The sequence below is a fragment of the Schistocerca nitens genome, chromosome 1 (genome assembly GCF_023898315.1).
Source record: "Schistocerca nitens isolate TAMUIC-IGC-003100 chromosome 1, iqSchNite1.1, whole genome shotgun sequence".
In the NCBI taxonomy this organism is placed as follows: Eukaryota; Metazoa; Arthropoda; class Insecta; order Orthoptera; family Acrididae; genus Schistocerca; species Schistocerca nitens.
In genome coordinates, this window is record NC_064614.1 from 1,120,585,212 (window position 1) to 1,120,600,147 (window position 14,936).

At 47.5% G+C, this 14,936-nt stretch overlaps 24 non-coding genes across 24 annotated transcripts; all 24 read left to right on the plus strand.

The window, feature by feature from the left end:
* Positions 1–3,389: 3,389 nt before the first annotated feature.
* Trnat-ugu (transfer RNA threonine (anticodon UGU)) lies at positions 3,390–3,461 on the plus strand. Its single transcript has one exon. It is a non-coding gene; the product is annotated as a tRNA-Thr (tRNA).
* Positions 3,462–3,708: 247 nt separating this feature from the next.
* Positions 3,709–3,780, plus strand: Trnat-ugu (transfer RNA threonine (anticodon UGU)). The gene has a single exon. It is a non-coding gene; the product is annotated as a tRNA-Thr (tRNA).
* A 247-nt stretch (positions 3,781–4,027) lies between these two features.
* Trnat-ugu (transfer RNA threonine (anticodon UGU)) lies at positions 4,028–4,099 on the plus strand. Its single transcript has one exon. It is a non-coding gene; the product is annotated as a tRNA-Thr (tRNA).
* Positions 4,100–4,346: 247 nt separating this feature from the next.
* Trnat-ugu (transfer RNA threonine (anticodon UGU)) lies at positions 4,347–4,418 on the plus strand. Its single transcript has one exon. It is a non-coding gene; the product is annotated as a tRNA-Thr (tRNA).
* Positions 4,419–4,665: 247 nt separating this feature from the next.
* Trnat-ugu (transfer RNA threonine (anticodon UGU)) lies at positions 4,666–4,737 on the plus strand. The gene has a single exon. It is a non-coding gene; the product is annotated as a tRNA-Thr (tRNA).
* Positions 4,738–4,984: 247 nt separating this feature from the next.
* On the plus strand, positions 4,985–5,056 carry Trnat-ugu (transfer RNA threonine (anticodon UGU)). The gene has a single exon. It is a non-coding gene; the product is annotated as a tRNA-Thr (tRNA).
* A 247-nt stretch (positions 5,057–5,303) lies between these two features.
* On the plus strand, positions 5,304–5,375 carry Trnat-ugu (transfer RNA threonine (anticodon UGU)). Its single transcript has one exon. It is a non-coding gene; the product is annotated as a tRNA-Thr (tRNA).
* Positions 5,376–5,622: 247 nt separating this feature from the next.
* On the plus strand, positions 5,623–5,694 carry Trnat-ugu (transfer RNA threonine (anticodon UGU)). The gene has a single exon. It is a non-coding gene; the product is annotated as a tRNA-Thr (tRNA).
* Positions 5,695–5,941: 247 nt separating this feature from the next.
* On the plus strand, positions 5,942–6,013 carry Trnat-ugu (transfer RNA threonine (anticodon UGU)). Its single transcript has one exon. It is a non-coding gene; the product is annotated as a tRNA-Thr (tRNA).
* A 247-nt stretch (positions 6,014–6,260) lies between these two features.
* Trnat-ugu (transfer RNA threonine (anticodon UGU)) lies at positions 6,261–6,332 on the plus strand. Its single transcript has one exon. It is a non-coding gene; the product is annotated as a tRNA-Thr (tRNA).
* Positions 6,333–6,579: 247 nt separating this feature from the next.
* Positions 6,580–6,651, plus strand: Trnat-ugu (transfer RNA threonine (anticodon UGU)). The gene has a single exon. It is a non-coding gene; the product is annotated as a tRNA-Thr (tRNA).
* Positions 6,652–6,898: 247 nt separating this feature from the next.
* Trnat-ugu (transfer RNA threonine (anticodon UGU)) lies at positions 6,899–6,970 on the plus strand. Its single transcript has one exon. It is a non-coding gene; the product is annotated as a tRNA-Thr (tRNA).
* Positions 6,971–7,217: 247 nt separating this feature from the next.
* Positions 7,218–7,289, plus strand: Trnat-ugu (transfer RNA threonine (anticodon UGU)). The gene has a single exon. It is a non-coding gene; the product is annotated as a tRNA-Thr (tRNA).
* A 247-nt stretch (positions 7,290–7,536) lies between these two features.
* On the plus strand, positions 7,537–7,608 carry Trnat-ugu (transfer RNA threonine (anticodon UGU)). Its single transcript has one exon. It is a non-coding gene; the product is annotated as a tRNA-Thr (tRNA).
* Positions 7,609–7,855: 247 nt separating this feature from the next.
* Trnat-ugu (transfer RNA threonine (anticodon UGU)) lies at positions 7,856–7,927 on the plus strand. The gene has a single exon. It is a non-coding gene; the product is annotated as a tRNA-Thr (tRNA).
* A 247-nt stretch (positions 7,928–8,174) lies between these two features.
* Positions 8,175–8,246, plus strand: Trnat-ugu (transfer RNA threonine (anticodon UGU)). The gene has a single exon. It is a non-coding gene; the product is annotated as a tRNA-Thr (tRNA).
* A 247-nt stretch (positions 8,247–8,493) lies between these two features.
* Trnat-ugu (transfer RNA threonine (anticodon UGU)) lies at positions 8,494–8,565 on the plus strand. Its single transcript has one exon. It is a non-coding gene; the product is annotated as a tRNA-Thr (tRNA).
* A 247-nt stretch (positions 8,566–8,812) lies between these two features.
* Positions 8,813–8,884, plus strand: Trnat-ugu (transfer RNA threonine (anticodon UGU)). The gene has a single exon. It is a non-coding gene; the product is annotated as a tRNA-Thr (tRNA).
* A 247-nt stretch (positions 8,885–9,131) lies between these two features.
* Positions 9,132–9,203, plus strand: Trnat-ugu (transfer RNA threonine (anticodon UGU)). The gene has a single exon. It is a non-coding gene; the product is annotated as a tRNA-Thr (tRNA).
* A 247-nt stretch (positions 9,204–9,450) lies between these two features.
* Trnat-ugu (transfer RNA threonine (anticodon UGU)) lies at positions 9,451–9,522 on the plus strand. Its single transcript has one exon. It is a non-coding gene; the product is annotated as a tRNA-Thr (tRNA).
* A 247-nt stretch (positions 9,523–9,769) lies between these two features.
* On the plus strand, positions 9,770–9,841 carry Trnat-ugu (transfer RNA threonine (anticodon UGU)). The gene has a single exon. It is a non-coding gene; the product is annotated as a tRNA-Thr (tRNA).
* A 247-nt stretch (positions 9,842–10,088) lies between these two features.
* Positions 10,089–10,160, plus strand: Trnat-ugu (transfer RNA threonine (anticodon UGU)). The gene has a single exon. It is a non-coding gene; the product is annotated as a tRNA-Thr (tRNA).
* A 247-nt stretch (positions 10,161–10,407) lies between these two features.
* Positions 10,408–10,479, plus strand: Trnat-ugu (transfer RNA threonine (anticodon UGU)). Its single transcript has one exon. It is a non-coding gene; the product is annotated as a tRNA-Thr (tRNA).
* Positions 10,480–10,728: 249 nt separating this feature from the next.
* On the plus strand, positions 10,729–10,800 carry Trnat-ugu (transfer RNA threonine (anticodon UGU)). The gene has a single exon. It is a non-coding gene; the product is annotated as a tRNA-Thr (tRNA).
* Positions 10,801–14,936: the final 4,136 nt, after the last annotated feature.

Genomic DNA, 14,936 nt, shown 5'->3' on the forward strand with positions numbered 1-14,936 from the left:
GGAAGTGTTGTTTTCTGATCTCTCTCTACCTGGATTTCACACTGTTTTTAATGTCGCGCCGGAATATTCAACAGGAACTGCTCTTTTCTTTCGAGAGGGCATTCCTATTACTGACGTTGAATTCCTTGACTCTGGCCGTGGGATTGGTTGTCGTCTTTTTGATCTCCGCCTCGTTGTTTTGTATGCCCCCTCTGGTTCGGGTCACACTGTGGCTCGATCGCGCTTTTATAAGGAAGAGCTTATTTATCTTTTGCGCCAGAGTCCTCGAAGTCTCCTGCTCGGAGGCGATTTTAATTGTGTTTTACGCCCTGAAGACCAGTCTCCCAATTTTAATTATTGCCGTGATTTACATGACTTGGTTCGTACGATGCATCTGCGTGACGTTTGGGAACACAAATATCCCACCCTGGTGAAATATACGTTTTTTACCGCGTCCTCATGCAGCAGACTCGACAGATTCTACTTCTCTGATTTTTTATGTGATAAACTTCTTTCTGTCGACGTTATTCCTACTAGTTTTTCTGACCATTGTGCTTTTACTGCAACTGTAAATCTTAGTCACCAACCTGCCAAACTATATCGTTCCCAGTGGATGTTAAATGTTTCCCACCTTGCCGACAGTGCTATAGATGATGTTATAAGTGCCGTGTGGGAGCGATGTCTTCGCTCTGTCCCGCGTTACCCCTCCTTGCTGGTATGGTGGACTGCGTTTGCCAAGCCCAAGATTCGTCAGACTTTGATTTTTTACTGTGCTGCCAGGGCGCGTGATTTTAAGAACACGTATGAATATTACTACTCTGTCCTGCGTGAACTGTATGACGCGGCGGGTACCTCTCCTCTGCGGATCCATGATGTTCGTCGTATTAAAGCCAAGCTCTTGAGCCTTCAACGACGGCAGATGGATGGTCTGCGAGTTAAGTCGAAACCTCACTCTCTTGTTGAAGGTGAACTGACATCCTTGTACCACCTGCTACGGCATCAGACTCGTCGTCGTCGCTCCTTCATCTCTTCTCTTACGGTGGATGATGGACGGCAGCTTATTGCACAGGAGGAAATGGTTCGTGCTCTCCATCAGTATTACGCTAGTCTCTATTCTGCCGATGATTCTGGTGAGTCTCTTTCGGATGATGTCCTTGGGGATCTTACTGCGACGATCGCGCCTGACGCGAACGGCGAATTTCTCCGGGAGTTCCAGGTAGATGATGTTTTCGATTTTATTGCTCGCTCTCCGTCCAGTAAATCGCCGGGTCCAGACGGCCTGCCTAAAGAATTTTATCTCCGTTTTTGGCCTCTTTTGGGTGGCATTTTTACGCAGATTTTAAATGAGATTGTCAGGGGGATTGATGTGCCTGCCGATTTTAAAGTAGGGAAAATTGTTTTAATTCCCAAGTCCTCTGGTCGTTTATCTGCTGCCAATCTTCGTCCGCTCACATTGCTGAATTTTGACTACAAGACAGCTGCTAGAGCGCTCAATAGCCGATTATCTTCACTGCTTAGGGATGTGATTGGTGCACATCAATGTTGTTTAAATGATAGATCTATTCTGACCCCTGTAGCCGAATATCGGGATGTTGTCTCGGTTGCGGCGGTTACCAATGTCCATTGTGCCTTTGCTTTCCTTGATTTTTATAAGGCTTTTGATCACGTTAGTCATGTCTTTTTAGATCGTGTTTTAGCAACAATAGGTTTTAACGCTTCATCACGTGGTGTTCTTGGCAATTTGTATAGGGGAATCACTGCCCGGGTGTCTGTCAATGGGCAGCTGACGCCGCTCATTAATATCCGCCGAGGGGTGCCTCAGGGTAGTCCGCTTTCTATGTCCTTATTCATATTGTCTCTGGAACCGCTGCTTCGGACTGTTGCTCTCAAGCTTCAGGGTATGACCCTCTCTGGTGGCCACCTCACTATTAAGGCATACGCGGATGATGTCGTTGTTCTCCTCCGTCAGCGTACTGATATCCCGTTGTAGAAAGGGGCAGTTGATGCTTACTGTCGTGTCTCTGGAGCACGTCTTAATCAAGGCAAATGCAAGATCCTTGACATTCGAGGATTTCGCGATGCTGATGTCCCTTGGGCCACTTTTGTCGATCGCCATACGTCCTTGGGGATTATCGTTGATCGGTGTCCTCTAAAAATGGCGGCTCTAAATTGGAAATCTGTCACCGAGAAGATACAGGGTGCTTTGATGGTCCATGAACAGCGTTCTCTTACCATTTTGCAAAAAGTTCGCATTTTAGACACGTACGTTTTATGTAAATCCTACTATGTTGCTCACCTGTTCCCACTTCCCCTGATGGTGGCGAAAAGGTTGCGCCAACTGTCCGGCAGGTTTATATGGAAGGGTCATCTCTTCAAAGTACGTTACGAGGTTATGACGAAACCGCGTCTCTCCGGAGGCTTGGGTCTCTCTGACATTACTCGCAAGGCGTCAGCGTTGTACGTCCGCCGTACGACTCTAATTGTAACACGAGAAGTGAGTTCCATTACGTCCAAGCTTTTTACGGTCGTGCGTCCGGGGAGCCTTGCTCCACCTGTCGACGTCGGTCGCCTCAATTTTAAGTTGAAGCACATCCGGGAATTTTACATTGCGGTGAGCTACCTCGGTGACGTCTTTTTGCGACGACCTGTGCCAACGACCAAGTGTTTGATTGCCCGCTGGAAGGGGCAGGATGGTCCCAATCCAATAGAACTGGCGTTTCCCACTGTCTCCTGGAGGAACGTCTGGAAGAATGTTAGTCTGCCGATCCACTCTATGGCCGTGACGTCCACGTGGTATAGGGTAATTAATAATTTGATCCCCACAAATGTACGACTGCACCGCATTGGTCTTTCTGACACGGACAAATGTACTCGGTGTGGTCTACTGGATACCCTTGAGCATCGATTCACCTGTTGTGGCCACCTTGCCAATTGGCGTTGGCTCAGGAAACAACTGGCTTTTGTCACTAGGTCTGCTGAAGCCACTTATACCATTGATATCATCGTACGGCCCGATTCTTATTTTTTTCCGCGGACGAAGCTTAATACAGTCATGTGGTTAGTTGGACATTTTGTACAAAAAAAATAAAAAAAAAAAAAAAAAAAGGGGCAGAGCACTGGTCTTGTAAACCAGGGGTCGTGAGTTCGATTCTCACAGGGGGCAGCACAATTTTAAATGGGCCAATGTAATACTTTGAACCGAAAATTTCCAAATAGCGAGTCTTTTCGGGCCTGAGCCAAGATCACAGATGATGATAGATGAAAGACGGCAGCACCCCGTCAGTCATCGCTGTGGACCTCAGTGGTTGCGAATTGTTGTGGCAGAGTAAATCTTTGTACGCATTTTCTAAGCTCTGAAGTGTATTTTTCTCGACGGCTGTGGTGAACGCAAAGAAGCATACACTGCAACAGCCTCCTTAGCTCAGGGGCAGAGCACTGGTCTTGTAAACCAGGGGTCGTGAGTTCGATTCTCACAGGGGGCAGCACAATTTTAAATGGGCCAATGTAATACTTTGAACCGAAAATTTCCAAATAGCGAGTCTTTTCGGGCCTGAGCCAAGATCACAGATGATGATAGATGAAAGACGGCAGCACCCCGTCAGTCATCGCTGTGGACCTCAGTGGTTGCGAATTGTTGTGGCAGAGTAAATCTTTGTACGCATTTTCTAAGCTCTGAAGTGTATTTTTCTCGACGGCTGTGGTGAACGCAAAGAAGCATACACTGCAACAGCCTCCTTAGCTCAGGGGCAGAGCACTGGTCTTGTAAACCAGGGGTCGTGAGTTCGATTCTCACAGGGGGCAGCACAATTTTAAATGGGCCAATGTAATACTTTGAACCGAAAATTTCCAAATAGCGAGTCTTTTCGGGCCTGAGCCAAGATCACAGATGATGATAGATGAAAGACGGCAGCACCCCGTCAGTCATCGCTGTGGACCTCAGTGGTTGCGAATTGTTGTGGCAGAGTAAATCTTTGTACGCATTTTCTAAGCTCTGAAGTGTATTTTTCTCGACGGCTGTGGTGAACGCAAAGAAGCATACACTGCAACAGCCTCCTTAGCTCAGGGGCAGAGCACTGGTCTTGTAAACCAGGGGTCGTGAGTTCGATTCTCACAGGGGGCAGCACAATTTTAAATGGGCCAATGTAATACTTTGAACCGAAAATTTCCAAATAGCGAGTCTTTTCGGGCCTGAGCCAAGATCACAGATGATGATAGATGAAAGACGGCAGCACCCCGTCAGTCATCGCTGTGGACCTCAGTGGTTGCGAATTGTTGTGGCAGAGTAAATCTTTGTACGCATTTTCTAAGCTCTGAAGTGTATTTTTCTCGACGGCTGTGGTGAACGCAAAGAAGCATACACTGCAACAGCCTCCTTAGCTCAGGGGCAGAGCACTGGTCTTGTAAACCAGGGGTCGTGAGTTCGATTCTCACAGGGGGCAGCACAATTTTAAATGGGCCAATGTAATACTTTGAACCGAAAATTTCCAAATATCGAGTCTTTTCGGGCCTGAGCCAAGATCACAGATGATGATAGATGAAAGACGGCAGCACCCCGTCAGTCATCGCTGTGGACCTCAGTGGTTGCGAATTGTTGTGGCAGAGTAAATCTTTGTACGCATTTTCTAAGCTCTGAAGTGTATTTTTCTCGACGGCTGTGGTGAACGCAAAGAAACATACACTGCAACAGCCTCCTTAGCTCAGGGGCAGAGCACTGGTCTTGTAAACCAGGGGTCGTGAGTTCGATTCTCACAGGGGGCAGCACAATTTTAAATGGGCCAATGTAATACTTTGAACCGAAAATTTCCAAATAGCGAGTCTTTTCGGGCCTGAGCCAAGATCACAGATGATGATAGATGAAAGACGGCAGCACCCCGTCAGTCATCGCTGTGGACCTCAGTGGTTGCGAATTGTTGTGGCAGAGTAAATCTTTGTACGCATTTTCTAAGCTCTGAAGTGTATTTTTCTCGACGGCTGTGGTGAACGCAAAGAAGCATACACTGCAACAGCCTCCTTAGCTCAGGGGCAGAGCACTGGTCTTGTAAACCAGGGGTCGTGAGTTCGATTCTCACAGGGGGCAGCACAATTTTAAATGGGCCAATGTAATACTTTGAACCGAAAATTTCCAAATAGCGAGTCTTTTCGGGCCTGAGCCAAGATCACAGATGATGATAGATGAAAGACGGCAGCACCCCGTCAGTCATCGCTGTGGACCTCAGTGGTTGCGAATTGTTGTGGCAGAGTAAATCTTTGTACGCATTTTCTAAGCTCTGAAGTGTATTTTTCTCGACGGCTGTGGTGAACGCAAAGAAGCATACACTGCAACAGCCTCCTTAGCTCAGGGGCAGAGCACTGGTCTTGTAAACCAGGGGTCGTGAGTTCGATTCTCACAGGGGGCAGCACAATTTTAAATGGGCCAATGTAATACTTTGAACCGAAAATTTCCAAATAGCGAGTCTTTTCGGGCCTGAGCCAAGATCACAGATGATGATAGATGAAAGACGGCAGCACCCCGTCAGTCATCGCTGTGGACCTCAGTGGTTGCGAATTGTTGTGGCAGAGTAAATCTTTGTACGCATTTTCTAAGCTCTGAAGTGTGTTTTTCTCGACGGCTGTGGTGAACGCAAAGAAGCATACACTGCAACAGCCTCCTTAGCTCAGGGGCAGAGCACTGGTCTTGTAAACCAGGGGTCGTGAGTTCGATTCTCACAGGGGGCAGCACAATTTTAAATGGGCCAATGTAATACTTTGAACCGAAAATTTCCAAATAGCGAGTCTTTTCGGGCCTGAGCCAAGATCACAGATGATGATAGATGAAAGACGGCAGCACCCCGTCAGTCATCGCTGTGGACCTCAGTGGTTGCGAATTGTTGTGGCAGAGTAAATCTTTGTACGCATTTTCTAAGCTCTGAAGTGTATTTTTCTCGACGGCTGTGGTGAACGCAAAGAAGCATACACTGCAACAGCCTCCTTAGCTCAGGGGCAGAGCACTGGTCTTGTAAACCAGGGGTCGTGAGTTCGATTCTCACAGGGGGCAGCACAATTTTAAATGGGCCAATGTAATACTTTGAACCGAAAATTTCCAAATAGCGAGTCTTTTCGGGCCTGAGCCAAGATCACAGATGATGATAGATGAAAGACGGCAGCACCCCGTCAGTCATCGCTGTGGACCTCAGTGGTTGCGAATTGTTGTGGCAGAGTAAATCTTTGTACGCATTTTCTAAGCTCTGAAGTGTATTTTTCTCGACGGCTGTGGTGAACGCAAAGAAGCATACACTGCAACAGCCTCCTTAGCTCAGGGGCAGAGCACTGGTCTTGTAAACCAGGGGTCGTGAGTTCGATTCTCACAGGGGGCAGCACAATTTTAAATGGGCCAATGTAATACTTTGAACCGAAAATTTCCAAATAGCGAGTCTTTTCGGGCCTGAGCCAAGATCACAGATGATGATAGATGAAAGACGGCAGCACCCCGTCAGTCATCGCTGTGGACCTCAGTGGTTGCGAATTGTTGTGGCAGAGTAAATCTTTGTACGCATTTTCTAAGCTCTGAAGTGTATTTTTCTCGACGGCTGTGGTGAACGCAAAGAAGCATACACTGCAACAGCCTCCTTAGCTCAGGGGCAGAGCACTGGTCTTGTAAACCAGGGGTCGTGAGTTCGATTCTCACAGGGGGCAGCACAATTTTAAATGGGCCAATGTAATACTTTGAACCGAAAATTTCCAAATAGCGAGTCTTTTCGGGCCTGAGCCAAGATCACAGATGATGATAGATGAAAGACGGCAGCACCCCGTCAGTCATCGCTGTGGACCTCAGTGGTTGCGAATTGTTGTGGCAGAGTAAATCTTTGTACGCATTTTCTAAGCTCTGAAGTGTATTTTTCTCGACGGCTGTGGTGAACGCAAAGAAGCATACACTGCAACAGCCTCCTTAGCTCAGGGGCAGAGCACTGGTCTTGTAAACCAGGGGTCGTGAGTTCGATTCTCACAGGGGGCAGCACAATTTTAAATGGGCCAATGTAATACTTTGAACCGAAAATTTCCAAATAGCGAGTCTTTTCGGGCCTGAGCCAAGATCACAGATGATGATAGATGAAAGACGGCAGCACCCCGTCAGTCATCGCTGTGGACCTCAGTGGTTGCGAATTGTTGTGGCAGAGTAAATCTTTGTACGCATTTTCTAAGCTCTGAAGTGTATTTTTCTCGACGGCTGTGGTGAACGCAAAGAAGCATACACTGCAACAGCCTCCTTAGCTCAGGGGCAGAGCACTGGTCTTGTAAACCAGGGGTCGTGAGTTCGATTCTCACAGGGGGCAGCACAATTTTAAATGGGCCAATGTAATACTTTGAACCGAAAATTTCCAAATAGCGAGTCTTTTCGGGCCTGAGCCAAGATCACAGATGATGATAGATGAAAGACGGCAGCACCCCGTCAGTCATCGCTGTGGACCTCAGTGGTTGCGAATTGTTGTGGCAGAGTAAATCTTTGTACGCATTTTCTAAGCTCTGAAGTGTATTTTTCTCGACGGCTGTGGTGAACGCAAAGAAGCATACACTGCAACAGCCTCCTTAGCTCAGGGGCAGAGCACTGGTCTTGTAAACCAGGGGTCGTGAGTTCGATTCTCACAGGGGGCAGCACAATTTTAAATGGGCCAATGTAATACTTTGAACCGAAAATTTCCAAATAGCGAGTCTTTTCGGGCCTGAGCCAAGATCACAGATGATGATAGATGAAAGACGGCAGCACCCCGTCAGTCATCGCTGTGGACCTCAGTGGTTGCGAATTGTTGTGGCAGAGTAAATCTTTGTACGCATTTTCTAAGCTCTGAAGTGTATTTTTCTCGACGGCTGTGGTGAACGCAAAGAAGCATACACTGCAACAGCCTCCTTAGCTCAGGGGCAGAGCACTGGTCTTGTAAACCAGGGGTCGTGAGTTCGATTCTCACAGGGGGCAGCACAATTTTAAATGGGCCAATGTAATACTTTGAACCGAAAATTTCCAAATAGCGAGTCTTTTCGGGCCTGAGCCAAGATCACAGATGATGATAGATGAAAGACGGCAGCACCCCGTCAGTCATCGCTGTGGACCTCAGTGGTTGCGAATTGTTGTGGCAGAGTAAATCTTTGTACGCATTTTCTAAGCTCTGAAGTGTATTTTTCTCGACGGCTGTGGTGAACGCAAAGAAGCATACACTGCAACAGCCTCCTTAGCTCAGGGGCAGAGCACTGGTCTTGTAAACCAGGGGTCGTGAGTTCGATTCTCACAGGGGGCAGCACAATTTTAAATGGGCCAATGTAATACTTTGAACCGAAAATTTCCAAATAGCGAGTCTTTTCGGGCCTGAGCCAAGATCACAGATGATGATAGATGAAAGACGGCAGCACCCCGTCAGTCATCGCTGTGGACCTCAGTGGTTGCGAATTGTTGTGGCAGAGTAAATCTTTGTACGCATTTTCTAAGCTCTGAAGTGTATTTTTCTCGACGGCTGTGGTGAACGCAAAGAAGCATACACTGCAACAGCCTCCTTAGCTCAGGGGCAGAGCACTGGTCTTGTAAACCAGGGGTCGTGAGTTCGATTCTCACAGGGGGCAGCACAATTTTAAATGGGCCAATGTAATACTTTGAACCGAAAATTTCCAAATAGCGAGTCTTTTCGGGCCTGAGCCAAGATCACAGATGATGGTAGATGAAAGACGGCAGCACCCCGTCAGTCATCGCTGTGGACCTCAGTGGTTGCGAATTGTTGTGGCAGAGTAAATCTTTGTACGCATTTTCTAAGCTCTGAAGTGTATTTTTCTCGACGGCTGTGGTGAACGCAAAGAAGCATACACTGCAACAGCCTCCTTAGCTCAGGGGCAGAGCACTGGTCTTGTAAACCAGGGGTCGTGAGTTCGATTCTCACAGGGGGCAGCACAATTTTAAATGGGCCAATGTAATACTTTGAACCGAAAATTTCCAAATAGCGAGTCTTTTCGGGCCTGAGCCAAGATCACAGATGATGATAGATGAAAGACGGCAGCACCCCGTCAGTCATCGCTGTGGACCTCAGTGGTTGCGAATTGTTGTGGCAGAGTAAATCTTTGTACGCATTTTCTAAGCTCTGAAGTGTATTTTTCTCGACGGCTGTGGTGAACGCAAAGAAGCATACACTGCAACAGCCTCCTTAGCTCAGGGGCAGAGCACTGGTCTTGTAAACCAGGGGTCGTGAGTTCGATTCTCACAGGGGGCAGCACAATTTTAAATGGGCCAATGTAATACTTTGAACCGAAAATTTCCAAATAGCGAGTCTTTTCGGGCCTGAGCCAAGATCACAGATGATGGTAGATGAAAGACGGCAGCACCCCGTCAGTCATCGCTGTGGACCTCAGTGGTTGCGAATTGTTGTGGCAGAGTAAATCTTTGTACGCATTTTCTAAGCTCTGAAGTGTATTTTTCTCGACGGCTGTGGTGAACGCAAAGAAGCATACACTGCAACAGCCTCCTTAGCTCAGGGGCAGAGCACTGGTCTTGTAAACCAGGGGTCGTGAGTTCGATTCTCACAGGGGGCAGCACAATTTTAAATGGGCCAATGTAATACTTTGAACCGAAAATTTCCAAATAGCGAGTCTTTTCGGGCCTGAGCCAAGATCACAGATGATGATAGATGAAAGACGGCAGCACCCCGTCAGTCATCGCTGTGGACCTCAGTGGTTGCGAATTGTTGTGGCAGAGTAAATCTTTGTACGCATTTTCTAAGCTCTGAAGTGTATTTTTCTCGACGGCTGTGGTGAACGCAAAGAAGCATACACTGCAACAGCCTCCTTAGCTCAGGGGCAGAGCACTGGTCTTGTAAACCAGGGGTCGTGAGTTCGATTCTCACAGGGGGCAGCACAATTTTAAATGGGCCAATGTAATACTTTGAACCGAAAATTTCCAAATAGCGAGTCTTTTCGGGCCTGAGCCAAGATCACAGATGATGATAGATGAAAGACGGCAGCACCCCGTCAGTCATCGCTGTGGACCTCAGTGGTTGCGAATTGTTGTGGCAGAGTAAATCTTTGTACGCATTTTCTAAGCTCTGAAGTGTATTTTTCTCGACGGCTGTGGTGAACGCAAAGAAGCATACACTGCAACAGCCTCCTTAGCTCAGGGGCAGAGCACTGGTCTTGTAAACCAGGGGTCGTGAGTTCGATTCTCACAGGGGGCAGCACAATTTTAAATGGGCCAATGTAATACTTTGAACCGAAAATTTCCAAATAGCGAGTCTTTTCGGGCCTGAGCCAAGATCACAGATGGTGATAGATGAAAGACGGCAGCACCCCGTCAGTCATCGCTGTGGACCTCAGTGGTTGCGAATTGTTGTGGCAGAGTAAATCTTTGTACGCATTTTCTAAGCTCTGAAGTGTATTTTTCTCGACGGCTGTGGTGAACGCAAAGAAGCATACACTGCAACAGCCTCCTTAGCTCAGGGGCAGAGCACTGGTCTTGTAAACCAGGGGTCGTGAGTTCGATTCTCACAGGGGGCAGCACAATTTTAAATGGGCCAATGTAATACTTTGAACCGAAAATTTCCCAATAGCGAGTCTTTTTTCGGGCCTGAGCCAAGATCACAGATGATGATAGATGAAAGACGGCAGCACCCCGTCAGTCATCGCTGTGGACCTCAGTGGTTGCGAATTGTTGTGGCAGAGTAAATCTTTGTACGCATTTTCTAAGCTCTGAAGTGTATTTTTCTCGACGGCTGTGGTGAACGCAAAGAAGCATACACTGCAACAGCCTCCTTAGCTCAGGGGCAGAGCACTGGTCTTGTAAACCAGGGGTCGTGAGTTCGATTCTCACAGGGGGCAGCACAATTTTAAATGGGCCAATGTAATACTTTGAACCGAAAATTTCCAAATAGCGAGTCTTTTCGGGCCTGAGCCAAGATCACAGATGATGATAGATGAAAGACGGCAGCACCCCGTCAGTCATCGCTGTGGACCTCAGTGGTTGCGAATTGTTGTGGCAGAGTAAATCTTTGTACGCATTTTCTAAGCTCTGAGGTGTATTTTTCTCGACGGCTGTGGTGAACGCAAAGAAGCATACACTGCAACAGCCTCCTTAGCTCAGGGATGTCAGCCGGCGGACGCGGTCGAGGTCGGACGTGCTGTGCTGCGCGCCGCGCCGTCTTTGTTTTCGTGTGGTGAGTCACTGCGCTTGCTTCAGTGTCTACCAGTGTTTTGGTGTAATCTGGAAATGAACTCGATTTCGTGATGTCTCAACCGAGTAGGAAAGACACTTTGAAGTTTACTTTTGACAGAAACTTTGTCCGACCTAAATCTTTTGAAGTTGAGCAATGGTTAGAAGATGAAGTAAAGATAGGACTTGAGGATATAATCGGGATACATCTTTCGATTGTCAGTAGCACCGTTTTCGTTCAATTAGCTCGATCAGACATGTGTGAGAAAATAGTTGAATCTTGTGGTGGTATCCTCAAATTTAAACATAGCGATGGCAATGTGGGAGAAGTTGTTGTTTCGCATGCCGGCCTAGGAATACGGACTGTTCGACTCTTTGAACTTCCATTTGAAATAACCAGTGAACAGATCAACGCAGTGCTCTGTCCCTACGGTAAAATCATCAGCAATATTGCGGAACGTTGGTCTAGTGCACATAAGTTCCCGGTTCTTAATGGGGTGCGGCAATTGAAAATCGAGCTGCAGAAGCACATCCCGTCTTATGTTAACATATGCGGGTATCGTGCGATAGTAATGTACGATGATCAGCCTCGAACGTGTGCCGCATGCAACTCGACAGGTCACGTGCGTGCCGAATGCATGCAGAGGCGAGTGGCGCAGCTGCCTGCCGGCGAGGCAGCCAGGCCCCCCGCGATGACAACACTGCCTGTGACGTACGTCGCCGTGGCGCGTGGGCTTTCGGCTACATCCACGGTCACCGAAATCAGTGAAAATACTGTTGTGCCTGCGCCAGTGACGCAAATGGGGACTGTTGCAACGCCGGAAGAGACCCCACCTAAACCCATAGAAGTATCGCCGTCCGTAGTAGTCACAGAAGAACAGGCATCCGACATGCAAACGTCTGCGTCCCAATCGGCCGCTGCTACTCCACGGGGGGAATCTCCAGCAGGTTCCGATCAAGGCCCACACAATCGTACGTCTCCCAGAAAAACTAAAAAACGGAGAGTTGCCCGCCAGGGTGCAGAACAGATTGCACCGGTTCTGCGCGAAAAGGCTAAACAGATAGGTGAACAACTCAGTGACAAAGCATCTGATAGCACAAACCATGATCATCCCTCAGCCAGTTTACAATCAGTCCTTGACAATGTCTCAGATGCTCTCCCTCTGCACCCTGAACAGTCAGCTCAACTCCGAACCGACTGTGATATCCGCATGGTCAAACTCTATCCTGCACCAGAGTCGGTAACGACCTCGACACAACCGCCGCCAACTAGTTGGGCGGACGATACAGAATCCACTGCCGAAGTAGACAGTATGGATACTTCCGAAACGGTGACAGCCGTCACTTCAGTCTCCAAAGTCGACGATGTTACCGAGAAAGATAACGCCTCGACAGAAACTGCCGCGCAAAAAGAACGCACGACTGATCCCTTTTCAACCGGAGACTATTTTTAACTCTGCCTTTAAAGTGACTGTCAATACATGTTTTTGTTATCTGGAATTGCTTCCAAAGTGCTTCTACGACGTGACTTGTTTTTTCCAGCGTTATTTCTGTTTGATATCGGACTGATTTTAGGTATTGCTCCTGTTTAGTCCACCACTATTCCGCCACAGGCCTATCGACTTGCTACTCTCAATATTAATAAGATCCGTAGCGCTCTTAAACTGCAACACTTAAAGGACTTTTTATATGCAGCTGATGTAGACATTTTATTTGTACAAGAAGTAACAGAGATCCGACTTGATTGCATACCAGGTTATAATGTGATCGCTAATCCTGGGGCCGGTTGCGAATTAGGTACAGCTTTTATTGTGAAGGAAGGTATCATTATTACCGACGTCACAAAACTGCCGAACAGTAGGGGCATTGCGGGCACTTTTTATAACAACAGACTAATTAATGTCTATGCCCCATCCGGTTCCAGTAATAGACGTCAAAGAGCAGAATTTTTTAAAGAAGAAATAGTTTCTCTCTTTGGCGTACGCCACACCAATGTCATCTTCGGAGGCGACTTTAACTGTGTCATCAGTGCAAAGGACCAGACTCCCAATCTTAACAAATCACTTGAACTGGAACGAATTGTACGAGACTTGCGCTTAGTTGATTCTTGGGAGCTCAAGCATGGGGCAGCACCTGGGTTTACCCATATCACGACCCATTCGGCAAGCCGTCTTGATCGAATTTATGTCACACCCACTTTGAGGAATAACATTCTGCAGTCAGAAGTATGGCCAGTGGCTTTCTCAGACCATGCTGCATACATCTGTACTATAAGTCTAGACCGACAACGGACGTGTCGATACAGGGGCCTGTGGAAATTAAATGTTTCACATCTACAAGACTCGGCGTGTCAAGAAGCCTTCCTCAATACCTGGCGAGAATGTGAGCAACGATTTGCCTCTTATAATTCGGCCATTGATTGGTGGCTGAGGTGCGCCAAACCTAAAATTAGGTGGTGTTTCATGAACTACGCACGGGAAAAGAGCTTTTGGCTTCAAAGGACGATCAATTTCTATTTTCATTGTCTGCGGGAACTGTATATGCTCGGTACTTCGGTTGTCGAGAATTGTCAGCGAATTAAGAAAATCCAGGCCAAAATCCTAACCCTAAGGAGGACGCAGCTAGAAGGCTACAAAGTCAGGTCGCGGGTCCAGACAACTGTACACCAAGAACTCACCTCAGTCTACCATATGATCCAAGAAAGTAAGAAAGGGTCCCGTAAAATACTGACGGAGTTAATTGCTGAGGATGGCGCAACGCTGACTACGCACAACGAGATTAAAGCGGCGGTGCTAAACTACTTCACCACCTTGATGTCAAATAAAGAAGTTAACGTGCAAGCGCAGGATGTTCTTTTGACTAATTTGCGCAACAGAGTCAGTCTCGTGGACGCGGAAAAGCTATTAGACGTGGCGACCGAAGAAGACGTGGAATATGTACTCTGGAAAAGTGCTAAGAATAAATCCCCCGGACCTGACGGAATTCCCGCCGAATTCTATCAAAAATTCTGGAACACCATAAAGGCGAAGATCACTTGCATCTGTAACGAACTTCTAGACCACAACAACGTGATCCCCACCAGCTTCTGTGACGGCATAATCGTTCTAATTAAAAAAACCTCAGGCAGTGCAAACGTAAAAAATCTAAGACCGATAACGCTGCTCAACAGTGACTATAAAATCTTTGCGAGACTTTTGGCCCAAAGGCTTAAATCTACAATGACCAGTATCATTGGCCCTTACCAGACCAGCGTGGGCAAGGATCGGAAAATTCGACAGACTCTGTGTGACTACCGTGATTTCATCTCTATTGCGGAAGTCTGTAAGCTGAAATGTGCCATCATATCTTTGGACTTCGACAAAGCTTTTGACAGGGTAAACCACCAGTATCTCTTTCGTACCATGTATGCGATGGGTTTTCCACCTGGGTTCGTCGCAATTATAAAACAGATGGTAGCGACTAATTTATCCAGAGTCATCATCAATGGCCAGCCTACCCGAGCAATCGAGATAGCCAGTTCCGTCAGGCAGGGCTGCCCAATGTCCATGGCGCTTTTTGCGATTGCCATTGAGCCTTTGTTAGCTACCCTGACGCAAAGTTTACAGGGCATCGTCATACATGGATCCCGAGTAGTGTGCAAGGCGTATGCAGACGATGTCGGTTTCCTTGTACTAAATAGAACTGAAGTGGAGACCGCACTACAGCTAGTCAGGCAATATGAGCACGCGTCAGGTGCACAACTAAACTGGACAAAGTCCGGAATATTCAATATTGGCCGCGGCCTAGGATCGCACCCTCACAGACA